The sequence below is a fragment of the Rhinolophus sinicus genome, chromosome 17 (assembly GCF_057876585.1).
Source record: "Rhinolophus sinicus isolate RSI-liver-muscle chromosome 17, RSI-T2T, whole genome shotgun sequence".
NCBI classification, from domain to species: domain Eukaryota; kingdom Metazoa; phylum Chordata; class Mammalia; order Chiroptera; family Rhinolophidae; genus Rhinolophus; species Rhinolophus sinicus.
In genome coordinates, this window is record NC_142517.1 from 30,375,192 (window position 1) to 30,393,907 (window position 18,716).

The 18,716-nt window shown below is 37.9% G+C and overlaps 1 protein-coding gene across 2 annotated transcripts in view; it reads left to right on the forward strand.

Annotated features, from left to right (window-relative positions):
• Positions 1 to 18,716, forward strand: part of NMD3 (NMD3 ribosome export adaptor) — a 95,711-nt gene that overhangs the window by 32,391 nt on the left and 44,604 nt on the right. For both annotated transcript variants that reach the window (XM_088794378.1, XM_088794379.1), the window contains exon 2: positions 4,920 to 5,054. The gene's annotated coding sequence lies outside the window, so the exon portion shown is untranslated. The remainder of the gene's footprint in view (positions 1 to 4,919; positions 5,055 to 18,716) is intronic.

Genomic DNA, 18,716 nt, shown 5'->3' on the forward strand with positions numbered 1-18,716 from the left:
ACTAAGCAGATACGCTCGGCCATGGCTGCGGCCTCACCCCCTTTTCTAGATTGTGTTCCTTATGTTACTCCTTTGCTTCCTCAGTTGCGGAGCCTTCATTTTATACTGAAATAGATGTGATGATTACCACCAGTTCTTTTACCATGGCTTGTCCAATCCTGACTTTTTTTGTTTTGGATTTTTTTCTTATCTTGATTTGTTTCTTGGTTGGCTGGGTTTCATAACCAAGCAGATTTTTTTTACAAGGAGCTCATAGGAGCTGTATTCTCTGAGTGCTTCGGTCTTTGAAAATGTCTATTGCTTTGCAATGACTGAGTGATATTCTTGGCTGGATATAATATTCTTGGGTTCCCCTTTCTTTCACCTCTTGGAAGATAGTCCTTTTTTTTCGGGCACTGAAGTTTGCCATACCAAAGTCTGAGACCAGCTGTGTTTCTTTTTCTCTTGTAAATGACTTGTTTTGCCTGAAAACCTGACTAATACTTTAATTTAAAAAAATTAATATTTTTAATTCAACTACATTGCATCTCGATCTAGATCATTGTTTTTCAAATATACAATGTATCCTAACTATAGATTCAGTTCTTATATTTCAGTGAAATTGTACTGTATTTTATTCTTTAATACTTTTAATACTATTTTTAAATAATACTTTTGGCTCAGGGACATCAATTATTGGACAGGTCATTGTTGTCTATTCTTCATTTTATCATGTTCTCTGAAATTACTTTAATTTCTTTACCTTTCTCCTCTGCATGCATTCATTATGATAGTGTCGTCTTTCTTTCATGCCATCTAGCGGATGGTGGTAGGTGCCTATCTGATGTAAGTTTCTTCTTCCTTACTAACAGAACCCCACTTTGTTTTTGATACACACTCACATATATTTTATATATATGTTTTATATATGTTTTATATATATATATATATTTGATGCAAAACTTGATTTAATGGGCTTCGTTGAAGCTAGGGGTGGACATATGACATACAATACAGTTCTGGCTAAGGAGCTATAAGTCTACCATGGAATATAGATGTAAGGCAGAAGGAGAAGAGCTACGTTGGTATTATGAGGTGTTCACAAGGATAAAAGCCACTTGGTAGAAATGCCAGAGCAGAGAGCTAACACGATCTGCGATGGTTCCTTTGAAGAATCAAGAAAAACTATCACTATTTAAATAATTATTTAGTTAAATTTCCTGTTACATGCAATTGAAAATAATTTCTGCTGATGCAGACCATGCATTTAATTTTTAGCAGTGTACAAATGTGGAGTGCTTTGGGGTTTTTTTCCATGTCATTTTGAGTTGGAGTTATCTAATCCAATTTTGATATATGTGCTACTGCAGGGAGCAGGATATTTCTTTTTCTTTAATGGTGAAAAAAAGATTTAAAAGCAAGGATTTTACAATGATTTAAAAGTCAGGTCACCAAGATCAAACAAATCTTGTCATCCTCAGTGATAATTATATGAGTCAAGGGAGAGAACCACAGAAAGGGAGAAAGACAGGCTGGCAATAGGCTGCTCTCCTTAGAGAGATGGGCACTATATTTTTTCTTTTTCTGCCAGGCTTTCAGATTACCCTTTTCAAATATTTGACTATAAGATGTTTTAAAAAATTGTTTTCTTCTGTTTTATAGGGAGTAATCCAGAGTCTAGAATTCAGAATTCAAAAATGAGTTTGAGATCACCCTGATAATGTGCATGTTGGATAATAAGTTTGATGATGGGTAATTAACGCAAGAAAGAATAAAATAGTTCAACTCAGAAAAAAGGACTATGGCCAGTATTAGCTGAGGATTTAGAACAAATCTGTACCTTTTGTTATTACTGAGTTGGAATCGCCACCCGGTGGCTCTACCCAGCTGTTAATTAAGCACTTAGGCCGCCACAGTCATTAACTCCTTCAGGTCCCCAGGATACGCTTGGTTATTGCTTCACTTTACTGTGCTAAGCTCACTAATAGGCAATGCCTTAAAACACTGGGAATATTTGGCTTATAATATGTTTAGACTTCTATATGATTAGAAGGAAAAAGCAATTCTAATTTAGTTTCTCATTCATTTTAATTTGGGTTAGCAGATGTTCTATGAATACTGCAGTCAACTATATAATTTGCATTATGGAACAGCCTATAATGGCAATTTGTCATTTGTTGTTGTTGTTGTTATAGTGTGGTTTTAATTTCCTCCAAAATGTTGTTATAAAAATAGGATACATTTTATTTTCTAATTCATGGAGAAGATCCCAAGAGCAAAATTGGGCTCATAAAATTCAAGTAATATTTTAAAATTAGTTTTGTTTGAAGGGGGAATGAGGGAAATAGAGAAAGGAAAAAAAAGTAAAGCAAGGCGAAGGAAGAGAAGCAAGCTGAACAATAAAGCTCTCAGCTTGCATGGGATCCACAGCCACTGTGATGTGAGAACAGGTGGTGGTGGGTGTGGGAAGCTGTTCACCTGGAAAACATTCCTATTTCTAGTATACCGTTACTATTCAAAAACTTATGAATAGAATTTGCATATATATATTTTTTATGCCTGTGTGTATATTGAGGAAGATTTTTGTACAAGCCACCACGTGGATAAATGGAAGGGAATGTACATATAAATATTTTAGTTTTGTAATTGTATAGATTTTCCTAAATCTTATTTAGGGTTAATCAAACAATAAATGTTTATTGTTTTAAGCCTGGAAGTTTTGGGGGAATTTTTTTTATGCAGTAATAGATAATGAATATAATCTGCATCGTAAGTTATCTTGATGACTAAATGAGATCAAGTGAAACAATGCATTTTATCATTATGAGTTTGGTCTACCAGAACTTTGGTCAGAAAGTTACTTCTTTTATATAGACTACACTATTCTGTTGATAAGTTCAATTTTTTTCATGTTCTGATAACTTTTACTTCTAGTTTTCAGTTTCACCAAATTCTCCTGTCACTATATATAAGTTACTACTTTCATTTCATATTGGGAATGTGATTGGCAAAAATAATGAATCCCTAGATCTTATAATACACAAAAATAAATTATATTGAAAAAGTATTCAACTACTCTCTGGAAACCTACATATGTGTGTGTATATATATATATGTGTATATGTATGTATGTATGTACGTACGTACGTACGTATGTATGTATGTATATATATATGAATAGAGACCAAATAATTTTTGGCTTATATGCTGAAAAATTACTTTAGCAAAGCCTAGATGGTCTCTGTAGGGGTGTAATTAAAGCGTGCTTACTCCTGTAATCTCCTGTATTTGGGGCTGATTCTCAAAGATCATGGGCCTTTTCAGTAACAACTTCATCTTTACATATATGTGTGGATAATGCTTACAAGACAGTAGTTTAATCACATAAGGCCTAGATCTCAAACTCAATTCCTTTAGGGGCTGAGCAGGTCAGGAGAACAGATGGAGTGAGCTGGACACGAGCACAGGTCCTTTTGGAGCTGCAGATACTCAGCTTAGTCCAGTGTCCACATGCACAAATTTGAATGCCAGGTTGCAGATTCTTCAAGTTTCAAGAAAAGATGGACATCTGGGGGGTTTCTATAACTTAAAAAAAATTTTTTTGAGAGGAAACTCTCCATATTTTAGAAAACACAAATCAAATAAAATCTCTGTTGACTAGAACCATTTCTCCGGTACCAAGAGGTGAGAGAGAAGCAGAGTGTATGGCCTGAATAGTAATTATTTTGTGGACAAAGCCTGTATCTACTGGAAGTCTCAGAAGTTCATGTTTTGTGCATTTCTGGGGGTTGTATAACCCATGCATGATTTCTGTAGAGGCTAGCACCCACTCTGCAGCCTGAGACAAAGGTAGTGTTTAATGGAGTCTTCTTATCAAGGATTCTCATTCATACAGACAGACTAGTTAAAATTTCCAAGACATTTCCCCGTACCTGTAACCACTTTTGTGTGGATGCACAGTGGCCTATATTACAACAGTGTTGTTTAATCAGCTGCAAAAACAGTAAACGGAAGCCAGTGTAGAAAGGGTCATCTGTCAGCTGGCTAGCACTGATTCATAACCATAAGAGCCAAGAAAGCTGGGGTTCTGTCACCCCCGCCTCAGCTATGTCAGCACTTTGCAGGGTCCAAAATAAATAAGCTCTACTGTAACCTTTATGCTTTCCACTTTCACAGTGTTTATTACTTTACTCAGCATGATTGCTCATGTAAAATGTGAGTCTATGGTCCTTTAATCCTAATCTCAGGAATATTATAAACGCATAATTACATAGCAGGAGATGCATTTTGAATTGTTGGAAAATAAGAGAAGATGAGATGTTTAGCCTCTCCCAGATTGGGTCACGTTCTGCTATTTCTACCATATGTATTGTTCTTCTTACAGCTATTTTGGGTCCTATTAATTTCTGGCTGTTGAAAAAAATAATAATACAGGATACTTTGTTTTTCTGATAGGTCTGTTGGGTAGGATTTATTACACCCTAATTTTTGCCCTGGAAAACATACTTCCCCTATTAAAAAAGCAAAGAGAATGTTTCCATTAATTGTGTACATTACTAATTGTATAAAGTTTTTGTAAAACCTTACCAAGTGGCTGTATTTTCCCAGACTACTGCTGATGACAAAATGTTGAGCAAAACCCTAAATTAGTCAAGTCCATCCAAGTGGAAGACAACTCATCACTGACAATATTTCCCTTTATATATAAGAAAAATTAACAGTTTTATCTGTTTTAGGTATATTAAGACAATGGACATTTTTCATTATCCTGTTAATAAAAATGAACACTTTTAATATTAGCAATTCTTCAAGAAAAGAATTAGGATATTTTATAAAAAACAAGAATAAGTAATTTTTATACAGATTTTAGTCCTCTTCATATTATATATTCAGTGAGGTTGAATACCTGAAAATTGTCATATTTTTTTGTGTTTTGAAAGAAAATTGTGAAGTAACGTCTATCTCCAATATGACAACTATCAACTCTGGGCAAAAGTCAACAATTACCTGAAGGCATTGGAGACAAAAAGCAGCTAAAAACTGGGTCTATAGTTGGAAGAGGAGAATTGCATTGGGTGAGTTTTCCCATTTTTAAAGACTTTTAGCGTGAGGACAAGCCCTGGGAGGCTTAGCTAAAACTCCTATGCACAGAAATCCACAATTTTACTGTCTTGAAAAACCAGAAGACAGAGTTCAGAGGGAGCACAGCAGCGGGAAAATAAAGGGGAACATCCTGGAAGGAGAGACCCAGAGAGAGGGAACCCCAAAATCTGCGTATAAGCTCTGCCCAGATCTCTGATTGGGCCCTGAGCCACGCATGCGTGGGGAAGGCTCTACGCTGCCCAGCTAAGGATAAAGAAACTGATGTCCACCCACTGCAGAGAAGACAAGGTTCAGAGTTTGGCTCCACCCAAGTAAACTTCCTGCTGAAACAATAACTATAAACAAACAGTACTTTTCGGGAGAATGAAACCAGAGTGGGATCACATGCGCCTGTCCTAAGTGCCATTGAGTTAGGATGGTGAGAGTTTACCATTTTCAGTCTCTGGTGGGAAGCAGACTGCCAGAAAGGAAGAAGAGGGTGGGAGAGTAGGGAGATCACCTAGAAAGTCTGTAACTCCGGGCAAAATGATAGAGCCTGGTTGGGGCAACAGAAGCATGTCTGTTGAATTGGACTAGGAACCAAATTTTTACTCACTGTCTGGTAGGGATCCCTGTTGTATACTTTAAAGCTTTTTGTTGTGAAATGTCACTCATAAACACAAACTGGTATTCTGACCCCCGCATACTCATTACTGGCCTTCAGCAGTTATCACCGTTTTGCCAATATTGTTTCTTCTGTATTTGAAATTTTATTTCCCCTTAACTTCTAATTTGAATAATTTCTAATGTACTTAAAAATGGAAAGAACAGTATAGTGAATACCCATATACCTAGACTTACTAATTACTAATATTTTGACATATTTGCTTTACCTCTCTCAACTATATATATATATATATACACACACATATATATGTATATATGTGTATATGTATATGTTTATATTTGAGAGACTACATATGTGTCTGTATATATACTATATACTATATATAGAGTTCTTTTTTCTATAACATTTGAAAGTAAGTTGCAGACATCATTATACTTTACCATTGTTATCAGTTAACTTTTCTATAAAATAAATCACCTCGTGTTTTAAAATAACCATTTATTTGTTTATGATTCTGTGGGTTGGTACTTTGAATAGGGCTTAGCTATGGTGATTTTTTTCTCTGCTCTGTGAGGATTTGTCTGGGCTCAGTGATACACTTGTGATTAGTTGGCAGGTTGGCTCAGGAATAGTTGGTTCTCAGTGGCCTCATTCACATGTCTGGCAGTTGACTGGGGCCTCAGTTCTCCCCCATGTGGCCTCTCCTTCTCCAGTAGGTCGGATGAGAACAGAAGCTGCAACGTCACTTGAGGTTGAGGCTCAGAAGTCACACAGCATCAGGTCTACCATATTCTGTTGGTGGAAGCAAGCTAAAGACGAGCTGAGAGTCAAGCAATGAACCTGTCTGTCCTACAGAATCCCTGAACGACTCACATATCAGAGATACCAGGTGTTAAGATGTGGTATTGGAAACTGAGTGATCTCCTGAAGTCAGTATTCAGAAAGGTTAGCCCCTCCTATGCATTCCCCTCCTAGGCATCCAGTGACTACCTCCAGGCAGACATTCACAGGCTTATTTTCTGGAGAAAATGAACCGGAGGAGTAGGTCTTAGGCACACCATAGTAGTAGAGGCAGAGGTGGAGGGCAGAACTTCTAAAATCCTTGGAATTTCCTGACTGTAGGAATGGCTGTTATTCATAATGAGCCCCCTTGAATACTACTGGATTTATACTAATGAGGTGACTTAGGTTGGGACCCCTAGCTGGTCTTACAGGTGGCTGGTCACCAGAAAGGCCAAGTGATTAGTCCCACCCACTGACCTCCAGGGAGGGAAGCAGAGACTGGAGATTAAAACTATAAAAACCCTTGAAAGACCAGATTTGATGAGCTCCCGGGATGGTGAACAACTGAAGTGCTGGGAGAGTGGCAAGCCAAGAGAAGGCGTAGAAGCTCCTTCCTGCCTCCACACCCCACCAGGCCCTGTGCATCACTTCCATCTTACTGTTCCTGAGTTGTATCCTTTATCATAAACTGGTAAATGTAAGTCAAGGTTTCGCTGAGTTCTGTGAGCAATTCTAGCAAGTTATCAAACCTTAAGAGGGGGTTCATAGGGTCCCATTTATGGTTGGTCAGAAGTATGGGTCGCCCAGGTTTGGGATTGGTGTCTGAAATGGGGGGTCTTTCAGAGGACTGAGTCCTTAACATGTGGGGTCTGTGCTAGTTCCAAGTACTTACTATCAAAATTGGATTGTAGGCCTCCAGCTGGTGTCCAGAGAATCAGGGAACTGATTGTTGGTCTTGGCAAACACCCCAGACACGCACACACATCCTTTTTCTATATGCTCATGACTAACATCTTATTAATTCAGACTTAGTCTTACATTTCCCCTCCTTGAAATTAGAATATTAAGTAGTTTTCATGGGTAAGTAGAAATGCAGAAAGATTTTCATTTGGTTTACTGGCAGGAACCTTTTGCCAGTGTGTCTGACTTCTGCCATCAAAATGATAGTCAGCAATGCTATTATTATTCTGATTGTTGATGTGTCAGACATTTGTATTTTTCCTAATTAATAGATATTAGGATATTAGATGTTAGGATAATAGATGTCGTTCCCTTTTCTTTTTTCACAATCTAGTTTTATTAATTCAGAAATCTTTTTCAGAAAGCTTTTTCAGAAAGCTTTAATTATTAATTATTTTATTAATTCAGAAAGCTTTTTGTTTTTCATATTCAAAAGATTATTTTTCTTTTCACTTCTTTTTGGTGTTTCCAAAAATGTTCTATACAGAGAATATATTAGTCACAAACAAACAAAAAAATCATATACATATTTACAAAGATGAGCAGGGAAGAAATAAAACTCAGAAACAGCAAAGAAATTGAAAGGAGGTACGTAAAATTGTTAATCATGGTTTTCTTAGCTGACTAGAAAGAGTAGCAATTAAACCTGAAATGTACCATTCATCTTTTCACTCACTCAAATGATATTATTTATCACCATCATATTATTACCTCCTGTTAAACACCTGGACAACCCCAATGATGTCACTGTTTAAATGACAATGACTTGGAAGGTAGTGAGATCCCAGGCCCGAGAAGTGTCCTAGTAGAAACCAGAATATCACTTGTGAAGGATAGTATGTGAGAGACTCAAGCATGATAGATAGTAGGACTGGGTAACTTCTCAAGAGTCTTCTAAATGGTGAACACTGGCTCCCTGGAAAAACTACCAAGATAACCTGTTGATAAAACAAAGCTGAGTTTATTGCTTACAATGATAAAGGAGAAGACTACCTTGCACAGTCTTGGCAGTGTTTCAGAGTGGGGAGAGCAGAGGAAGGATGTTTATGAAGCTCTTTTAGGATGTGGTTTAAGGTGAGCGTTGAGATGCAGGGTGAGATGGATGAAGGAGAGGGTCTGGGGTTTGCAGGGGTGGAGGGAGGACTTGATTAGAATTGGCAAAGTTGGGACATAATAGTTTGCAATTGGTAGATACAGTGAGGGGAGGGTTTCAAAGCAAGTCTCAGAGTTGATAAACTGAGTTGAGCTAACTATTGTTATTAGTTTAGTTCTTTCAGGAAATTCCTAAAAGAAACAATAAAGTTATTTACAATTTTATTTTCCTGAGCAAGAGTTTCTTAAGATAGTAAAGTCATTTTTTACAGACAATCACATAGGAAAATCATAATGATGAAGACATTCTTAGTTCTCCATCCTATAGTATTGCATGGCTGCTTTCAGTCTTCGCAGCTCTGGAATAGTATGATTTCTCTCCAAATTGTAACGCCGTTGGGAATGGGATAAATGAAAGAAAAGAGGGCCGGTTGTCTTTTAGCTACCTGTTTTCAGATGGAATAGATTGTAAGTAGATTTCATTTTATTTATTTAAAAAAATTTTTTTATTGTAAAATCAATACATGTTCACTATAGGAATTTTAGCAAAATAGAAAAAAGTTTAGAGGAAATGGAGGTGGTGTTTTCTGCTTTAATTTTTTTCTCTATTTTCTGAAGTTTCTATAATTAACTTCATGCAATCACAGGAAGTGAAATTTTACATTTGATGACATCTTAGACTTTAGAAAAAGCAGTTTATGTAAAACTCGAGGGAAATGGGGTGAAGGACATAGTTTAATATGTACATCTAGTAGTTGATTACATTGCTCCCACTAACTTTCATACATATGTGTTTATGGATTGAACTCTGTCCTCCCCAGATTCAGATGTTGAAGCCTTAATTCCCGGTACCTCAGAATTCGGTTACCTGTTGGAGATGGGGCCTTTGAAGAGGAGATTAAATTAAAATGGGTTTATTAGGGTGGGGCCCTAATCCAATACGACTGGTGCCCTTATAAGAAGAGGACGTTTGGACATACAGAGAACACCAGAGGTGAGCACATAGGGAGGAAAGGCCATATAAGGACACAGCAAGAAGGTGGCAGTCCCCAAACCAAGGAGACAGGCCTTGGAGAAATCAGATCTGCTAACCCCTTGATCTTGGACTGGCAGCCTCCAAAACTGAAGAGAATTTCTGTTGTTTAAGCCACAGTCTGGTTTTTTGTTACGGCAGCTCGAGTAGACGAATACAATGCACCTACGTAGTTACCTCTTTTCTCTTTAGTATTGAAATGGACATCCCAGTCCAGGACTTGCCTGTTTTTTGAATATGAAGGTCCCCTGCTCACCTTCCCGGAGACATGGTCGTGTTGAGAACATGTACTCCCGATTGTGATTTCTTCCCCAACCTGCAGGTAGACAATTGCAGACAGTTTTCTTTTGAGGCTTAGCAAGGAATTTCAGTGTTTTGACTGTGTTAGCTATTTGGTTAAACTCTTTAGGTGAATTGAGTTCTTTTTTGAAGGAAGTTAAATAGCTTCTCCTAAATGTCATCATGAGACATTTGACAGATTGATGGTCAATACCTTAGTCAGAGTCCGTCATGAACACAGATGAGTCACGTCAACCTCCCGTAGCCTTGAAAAGTCTGTGATATATTCCAAACACTCTGATTGTTTCTCCAGCCTTTTGGCAGCATTTCCTGGCATGTGACAGGCAGTCATTTTGCATTTGTATTAGTGACAATGAGAAAGACAGCTTAATTTATATGTGGTGCTTCCTTAGTTGCTAATATTTACTTCACATAGTGAACACGTTTGCAGCTGTCTCGGTGCACTTTGGGTGTGCAGTGTTTGAAGACAATTTCAGAAAATTGGGGCTCCGAACGTAGGTTAAAATTTAACCTTGAATATGGTTATCAATGCCAGCGTCCTACTCTGCTAGTTACTGACAATGTATTTTTAGCTTCTCTGGTTTTACAAAACCAAAAATTTTGCTAATTTCACTCATAAAAGTGGTATTTCATCCCTTCATGACATCTCAATTTTTACATGAGACGTGAATAAAAATAGGTATCTGAGGACAAATAAATATGAAAAATCCGAGAAAAATAATAATTTAAAACCAAACCCGAGTTCAGCTGTTTCTGCCTTCCGAAAGGAGTATGGAGGGGCAGGATGGCATAATTCATATCAGCAATTGAGTAATACATCTCTGCCTTTCTCTTCCTTCTCCTCAGAGACTGATGGGAAAAGACTGAAATTGCGAAGCTTCTGCCCATTTCTCTCTGCAGATAAAGGGCAGGATCTGGCGTTGACGCCCACAGTTATTGAAGAGCAGCATTAGAGCATTTGGGGGTGCGGAAAGGTCATTGAGGTTCCAGAGCCGAGTAGTGGACGGAAAACGCAATTGCTATGCATGATAATACAAGGGAAATGGAGTTTCTTGGGGGAAATCTAGGGGGAAATGTGTCCAAAGGAGAGAAGCAGGCAGTGTGGAGTCAGAAAGGGAATAAGGAAACATGGCAGGAGGACAGAGCCTGCTGAGATAGAGGTGCTCTAGGCAAAATTCCACTTGGGATGGCCAGAAGACTTAAATAACAAAGATATCTAAAGTTCATCTTTCAGTGGTTTGTCAGGTGCCACTATTATGTCATTCCACCCTTCATACACATCATTCCAAAAGTCCAACAAGCTGCTACATACATGCGAGAATAAATAAAAACAATTTTTCTCTGCCTGTAAAAGGAAAGAAGACTGTTCCCCCTGTCTTTCCTTTTGCAAGGATCTCTTTAGAAACAGAATGGGCCTTGAGTTTCTATTGGAACTTTTTGGGTAGATAAATCTTTCCAGGGTGAGATAAGCCCCATCTCCTGTTTCCCCTATGCAGGGATGTCTGCAAGCTCCATGCTTCATACTCCCTTGAAATGTCTGTACACAACTCTGGAGTTAACCTAGCAGGGTATCTTGACTATTTGTCTCTTGTCTCTCAAGGAGATAAAAGGAGTTTCATTATTCTTTCTTCTGCTTTACTTAACTAATTGTGTGAAATAATTTATGACAAGCAAATGTTTGGAGCCAGAGAAGACAAGGAGATATGTAGTAGCCCCTTCTCCATGCCCCCACCCCCAAACAGAGACACATCCTAACTCCTAGAGCTATTCAAAGAGACTCTGGTTTTCCAGTTATGAAGTTGGAATCAATTGTATTAGGATCTTCTTACATAAATTGACACCTGGGACAAACACATAAGGTATTTAATGATTGGCCTAATTGGGATCATCCTGTATGGATTATTGATTTCTACTTTTTTTTTTTTAAAAAAGGAACATTGATGTATCATTTTTCCATGTTATGGAACATTTTTTCAAATATCAGTTTTGATGACTATGATAACACTGAATGGATACAGAAAAATTTGTTTAGTAATTATCTTCTTTTTTTGCTACTACAGATATTTCAATGAGTAGCTCTATTTTCTTATATAACTTTTTATTTGTCAATAATTTCAAATTTACAGATAATTTGCCAGAATAGTACCAAAAAACACTCATATAGCCTCTGCCTAGATTAATTTATCATTCTCTTTGTTGTGGGTTGAGGGATGGGAGGGATGGACATTTTCTTTACCAATTTAGGTCAGAGTGGGGTGATGTGAACCTGGGAGTTAACTGACAATGTCCAGATTCACAAGAGAACACATAACAGTTTATACAGCAGCGGGAGTACTCATAACAGTTTACATAGCAGTTTAATAGGGGAAAAAGTTGGAGGGTAGTGGTTAAGGGCTTCTTTGGGAAAGTATGGAAGATTTTACTGGGCTTTCTCATCCTGATGCAAATAGGCAGTCTCTTTCCTAACTGGAAATTGCCCTACAGGGGAATTTATGGCAACTGAATTCTTATCTCCTGGGACTAAGAGTCTGTTTCCTCCCAAACAGGAAACTCTCTTGAAGTGGGGTTCATGGCAGCTGTATTATCAGGGGTTTCTGCTTTAGTCAGATAAGGGAAGTTCAGATTAGATTTCTTTATTTCTTTAAATCTCGTTCTCTCTCTTTCTTTCTTTGTGTACATACCGTAGGATGACAAAAAAAATGTATACACATTTTAAGAAAGGAAAAACTGTGTTAAAATTGTAATACGCAGTATACACCAATAACAAAAGATAAATACAAGTTACATTTGACTTCTGAAATTACAAGAGGTGCTCAAAGTGGTTACCATCAGTGTAATTTCAATAGTTTTTTCCTTTCCTAAAATGTGTATATGTTTTTTTAGCACCTTCTGCGAACTTGTTGTAATGATGTTGCTAACCTTTTTTGATATCAGAGGGATTATTCATTATGAATTTGTACCAACTAGCTAAACAGTGAACCAAGTTTACTATTTGGAAGTGCTGAAAAGACTGCATGAAAAAGTTAGATGACCTGAGCTTTTTATCAACAATTCATGGCTCTTGCATGACGACAGTGCACCAGTTCACAGGGCACTGTCTGTGAGGGAGTTTTTAGCCAGTAAACAAATAACTGTATTGGAACACCCTCCCTACTCTTAATCTGGCCCCCAATGATTTCTTTCTTTACCTGAAGATAAAGGAAATATTGAATGGAAGACATTTTGATGACGTTCAGGACATCTAGGGCAATACGATGACAGCTCTGATGGCCATTCCAGAAAAAGAGTTCCAAAATTGCTTTGAAGGGTAGACTAGGCACTGGTGTCAGTGCATAGTTTCCCCAGGGGAGTCCTTCAAAGGTGACCGAAGTGATATTCAGCAGTGAGGTATGCAGTACTTTTTGTAGGATGAGTTAGCGAACTTAATTGTCAAACCTGTGTGTGTGTGTGTGTGTGTGTGTGTGTGTGTGTGTGTGTGTGTGTGTGAGAGAGAGAGAGAGAGAGAGAGAGAGAGAGAGAAAGAGAGAGAGAGATAAGGTATATATATCTTATTTATCTATTCGTCTATTAGTGGACATTGATGTTGCTTTCATATCACGGCGATTGTAAATAATACTGCAGTGAACATAAGGGTGCATATATCTTTTTGAATTAGTTTTTTTGTTTTCTTTGGGTAAATGCCCAGAACGGAAATTGCTGAATTGTTTGGTAGTTTTATTTTTAATTTTTTGAAGAACCTCCATAGTGTTTTCCATAGTGGTTGCACCAATTTACAATCCACCAACAGTGCCCGAGAGTTCCCTTTTCTCCACATCCTCGCCAACACTTGTCGTTTGTCTTTCTGATGACAGCCATTCTGACAGGTGTGAGGTGATATTGTTGGGGTTTTTACCTGCGTTTCCCTGATGATTAGTGAAGTTGAGCACATTTTGATGTGACTGTTTGCTATCTGCATGTCTTTTTTGGAGAAATGTCTGTTGAGGTCTTTTGCCCATTTTTGAATTGGATTGTTTGGATTTTTGATGTTGAATTGTATAAATTCTTTATATTTTTTGGATATTAATCCATTATCAGATATATCATCTGCAAATATCTTCCCCCATTCAGTGGCCTTTTCATTTTGTTGATGGTTTCCTTTGCTATGCAAAACCTTTCTGGCCTAACATAGTCCCATTTTGTTTTTTATTTTGTTGCCCTTGCCAGAGGAGACACATCGAAAAATATATTTCTAACACTGATGTCAAAGAATTTACTGCCTATGTTTTCTTCTAGTTTTATGGTTTCAGGTCTCTTACATACAAGTCTTTAATCCATTTTTGAGTTTATTTTTGTATGTGGTGTAAGAAAGTGGTCCAGATTTTTCTAACACCATTTATTGAAGACTTTTCCCCATCGTATACTTTTGCCTCTTTTGTTGTAAATTTAATTGCTTATATAAGCATGAGTTTATTTCTGGACTTTCTATTCTGTTCCATTGATCTATGTGTGTTTTTGTGCCAGCACCATATTGTTTTGATTGTTAAAGCATTGCAGTATAGTTTGAAATCAGGCAGAGTGAGGTCTCCAACTTCGATTTCCTTTACTTCAGCTCTGGTCTTTATTATTTCCTTCCTTCTCCTAACTTTAGGCTTTGTTTGTTCTTCTTTTCTAGTTCCTTTAGGTATAAGGTTAGATTGTTTGAGATTTTTTTGTTTTGTTTCTTAAGGTAGGCCTCTATTGCTATAAACTTCTCCCTTAGAAAGGCTTTGCTGAGTCTCATAGATTTTGTAATGTTTCCATTTTCATTTTTTTCAAGGTATTTTTTTATTTCCTTTGATTTCTTCACTGACCCGTTAGTAGTTTAGTAGCATGTTGTTGAGCCTCCCATGTGTTTTTTTTTCCAGTTTTCCTCTTATAATTGATTTCTAGTTTCATGCTATTAATGTTCAAGAGAGATGCTTGATATGATTTCAGTCTTCTTAAATTTATTGAGACTTGTTTTGTGGCCTAACATATGATGCTTCCTGGAGAATGTTCATGTGCACTTGAAAAGAATATGTATTCTACTGTTTTTGCATAGAATGTTCTGTATATATCTGTTAAGTCTATCTAGTCTAATATGTCGCTTATGGCCAATGTTCCCTTGTTGATTTTGTCTAGATCCATTGATGTAAGTGGGGTTTTTAAGTCCCCTACTATTATTGTACTACTGTCAATCTGTCCATTTATGTCTGTTAATATTTACTGTATGTATTTGGATGCGCCTTCGTTGGGTGCACAGATGTTTACAAGTGTTATCTTCTCTTGTTGGATTGATCCCTTTATCATTATGTCTTACCCTTGTTTCTTGTTATAGTCTGATTTTAAAGTCTGTTTTGTCTAAGTATTGCTACCCCATCTTTCTTTTCATTTCTGTTTGCATAGACTATCTTTTTCCATCTCTTCACTTTCAGTTGTGTCTTTAAATCTGAAACAAGTCTCTTGTAGGCTGCATATGTGTGGGTCTTGTTTTGTTTTGTTTGTTTGTTTGTTTGTTTGTTTTATTCGTTCAGCCATCCTATGTCTTTTGAATGGAGCTCTCAGTCCATTTACATTTAAAGTAATTGTTGATACATATGTACTTACTGTCGTTTTCTTTTCATACTGGCTTTACAAATGGTTGGTCTATCTTTACTATATATTTTTACTAGTGAGATTGTTTTTGTCTTTCCTTTTTTTTTTAGATAGTTTTTTTCTTTCATATATTTTCTTATTTCTAGATATGGCCTTTTTATTTCTGCTTAAAGAATTCCCTTTAACATTTCTTGTAATGTCGGCTTAGTGGTGATGAACTCTTTTAGCTTTTGTTTGGGAAACTATCTCTCCCTCAATTCTGAATGATAACCTTACTGGGTAGAATATTCTTGGTTATAGGTTTTTTTCCTTTCATGGCATTGAATATATCATGCCACTCCCTTGTGGCCTGCAAAGTTTCTGCTGAAAAATCAGCTGATAGTCTTATAGGGGTTCCCTTGTATGTAACTAGTTGTTTTTCTCTTGCTGCTTCTAAAAAGATTCTTTTTATCATTAACTTTTGACATTTTAATTATTATGTGCTTTGGTGTGGGTCTCTTTGGGTTCATCTTGTTTGGGACTCACCTTCCTGGACTTGGATGTCTATTTCTATCACCAGGTTAGGAGAGTTTTCAGCCATTATTTCTTCAAATAGTTTTTCTGTCCCTTTCGCTCTCTTCTTCTTCTTCTGGGATTCCTGTGATGCTAACGTTAGTGTGCTTGATGTTGCCCCAGAGTTCCTTATGCTATCCTCATTCTTTTGCATTCTTTTTTCATTTTGCTCTTCCAATTGCATAACTTTCACTATCCTGTCTTCCTGACAGCTGACATATTTCCTTTGCATTATCTGATCTGCTGTTGATTCCCTCTAGTGTGGTTTTTTCACTTCAGTTATATTCTTTACTTGTGATTGTTTCATTTTTACATGATTTATCTCTTTGTTGAAGTTATTGCATTGACCCACTATTCTGCAGAGTTTGATGAGCATCTTAATGACTGTTACTTTGAATTCTTTATCTAGTAGACAGCTTACCGCCATTTTGTTTAGTTCTTTTTCTGGGGTTTTGTCTTGTTTTTTGGTTGGAACATATTCTTTTGTCTCCTCGTTTTACCTGTTTGTTTTTATGTATCAGGTAGATCGGCTATGTCTCCTGGTTTTGAAAAAGTGGCCTTCTATAGAAGGTGTCCTGTGAGGCCCAGTTGTGCATTCACCTCCTAGTCACCAGAAGCAGCTTCTCCAGAGGTGTTCCCGGTGTGGACTAGTGTGGTCTCCTGTTGTAGCTGGGCCACAACTGCTACAGATGCACTGGTCGGCGAGGCTGGTGTCTGACTGTGAGGCCTGACCACAACTGTTGTGGGTACACTGGTGTATAGAGCAGCCCTCTGCCCTTCCCCCGGTACAGCTGGCTGGTGGGTTTGACTGCAGCTGCTGCTGGCATGCGGGTGGGTAGGATGGGCCTCTGGTGTGGCTGGCTACAAGGCCCAATTTCAATTGTTGCAGACACACTGTGTGCACTGGTGCCGTCTAAGGCTGCCCACCAGGTATGGCGAGGCAGGGGCCACTTTGAGGGGATACCAGTGACGGCTGAGGTTGGCAGAGCAGGAACAACTTTGAAGGGGTGCCAGCTGGGGTGGGTCCTCAGGGAAATGCCACCATGGGGTGAACAGTATTAGCAAGGTCAGAAATGGTGCCTGCCAGTGTCAGACCAGATCGGTGGAAGGAGAGTAAAGAAAGGAAAAGGAAAAAAATAAGGCACCCACCAGCACTTCTGTCCCTGGAGAAAGTTTGAACAGATCCCTGTCCCTCCAGCACACATGCTAAGATTAGTTAATGTATCACCTTCACTTATAACCCTGGTGCCTTTGAAAATACTGCCTCTGCACTGGGACTTGGAAAGAGTGTGACCTTGGTTTCCTATAGCCCTTTGGCTTTCCCAGATGTGAACCCTGCTGGTTTTCAAAGCCAGATGTTATGGGGTTCCTCTTCCCAGTACAGGTCCCCCAGGCTGGGGTTCGAACCTGTCGCTTTTCCTGGGGGACCTCTGAGGTTGTGATATCCCTCCTGCTTGTGGGTCACCACACAGGGGATGGGGGGCGGGGTATGTCCTGACTAGATTGAGTCTCTGCCCCTCTTCCCATCTCGATGCAGTTTTCTTTGTATCCTTGGTTGTAGAAAATCTGTTCTGCTAGTCTTCAGGTCATTCTTAGAGATAGCTGTTCAGTGAGAGGCAGTGAGCTCAGTATCTTCCTACTTTGCCATCTTGAACCTGAAGTCAGGAGCCTGGATCTTGAATGCTTGTCTGTGAAATGTTGTTTCTTGCAGTTGTTGCACAGTCCTGGCAACAAACATGTGTCCAGATCGCTACATCACTTGATTTGTCTTTTTATTACAGGGTGGAAGGGTGGGTCAGCCAAGAACCTAGAAGGGTAGAGGAAATTATTTTTCCTCCCCTGCACCGCCTCCTGAAATAGATAGAACTCTTAACTAAACTAACCTATTCTCAGGACTAAGAGACTGGTTCAATGAGATGGAGGAATCTACCAACTGAACTCATGGACTGAAACTTCTTGGAGATTATTTCTTAAGAAAGAGCAGATATAATAGAAGCTCTAAAACAGAGTTGAATTTAACCTTTTGTAATGGAAATCTCTATTGGTAAGTGTGTTTCCCTCTCTGTACCAAGAAGACAAGGATGATTCTAAATAACAACAAACTCTTACCAATGGAGACGGTATTGACTTAAATCTGCATAACAATCTTACCCCGTTTACTGATAACCTCCTATAACTGGCCTCCCTATTCCCTAACACCTGTCTTTTGTCATTAGATAAAGATGGTATTTAAGTTGGTGGCTTGGACCATTTGGGGGAGTTTTACTCAGTTTTCTTAGGTATCTCCTATGTATAAATGAGGCACATATGTTAATGAACTCCTGTTTGTTTTCCTGTTGTTAATCTGTCTTCTAACAGAACCTAGAAGGTTAGAGGGAAAATTATTTTTCTTCTCCTACAGTGGGGAGACACCATAAGACCATGAAAATATTCTATTGATCAAAATTTTTTTTTTAGATTTAGCATTTATTGATGACTTTTGCCTGAGCCAGTGTATACTGTTTTGAATGAAAAAATAAAGACTTTTCCAATTCAAGCATTCTTTTCACATTTATAAGTAAGAACTTTCTTATACCTGTAGTGCATGAAATTGTGCTTCTCTCTCCACCCTCATTAACATTTATTATCTTTCTAAATTTATACATTATAAATTATATTTTTTTGTTTTCTAGAATGGTAGAGGGAAACTTATTAAAAAGGTTTATTATTTTTTTA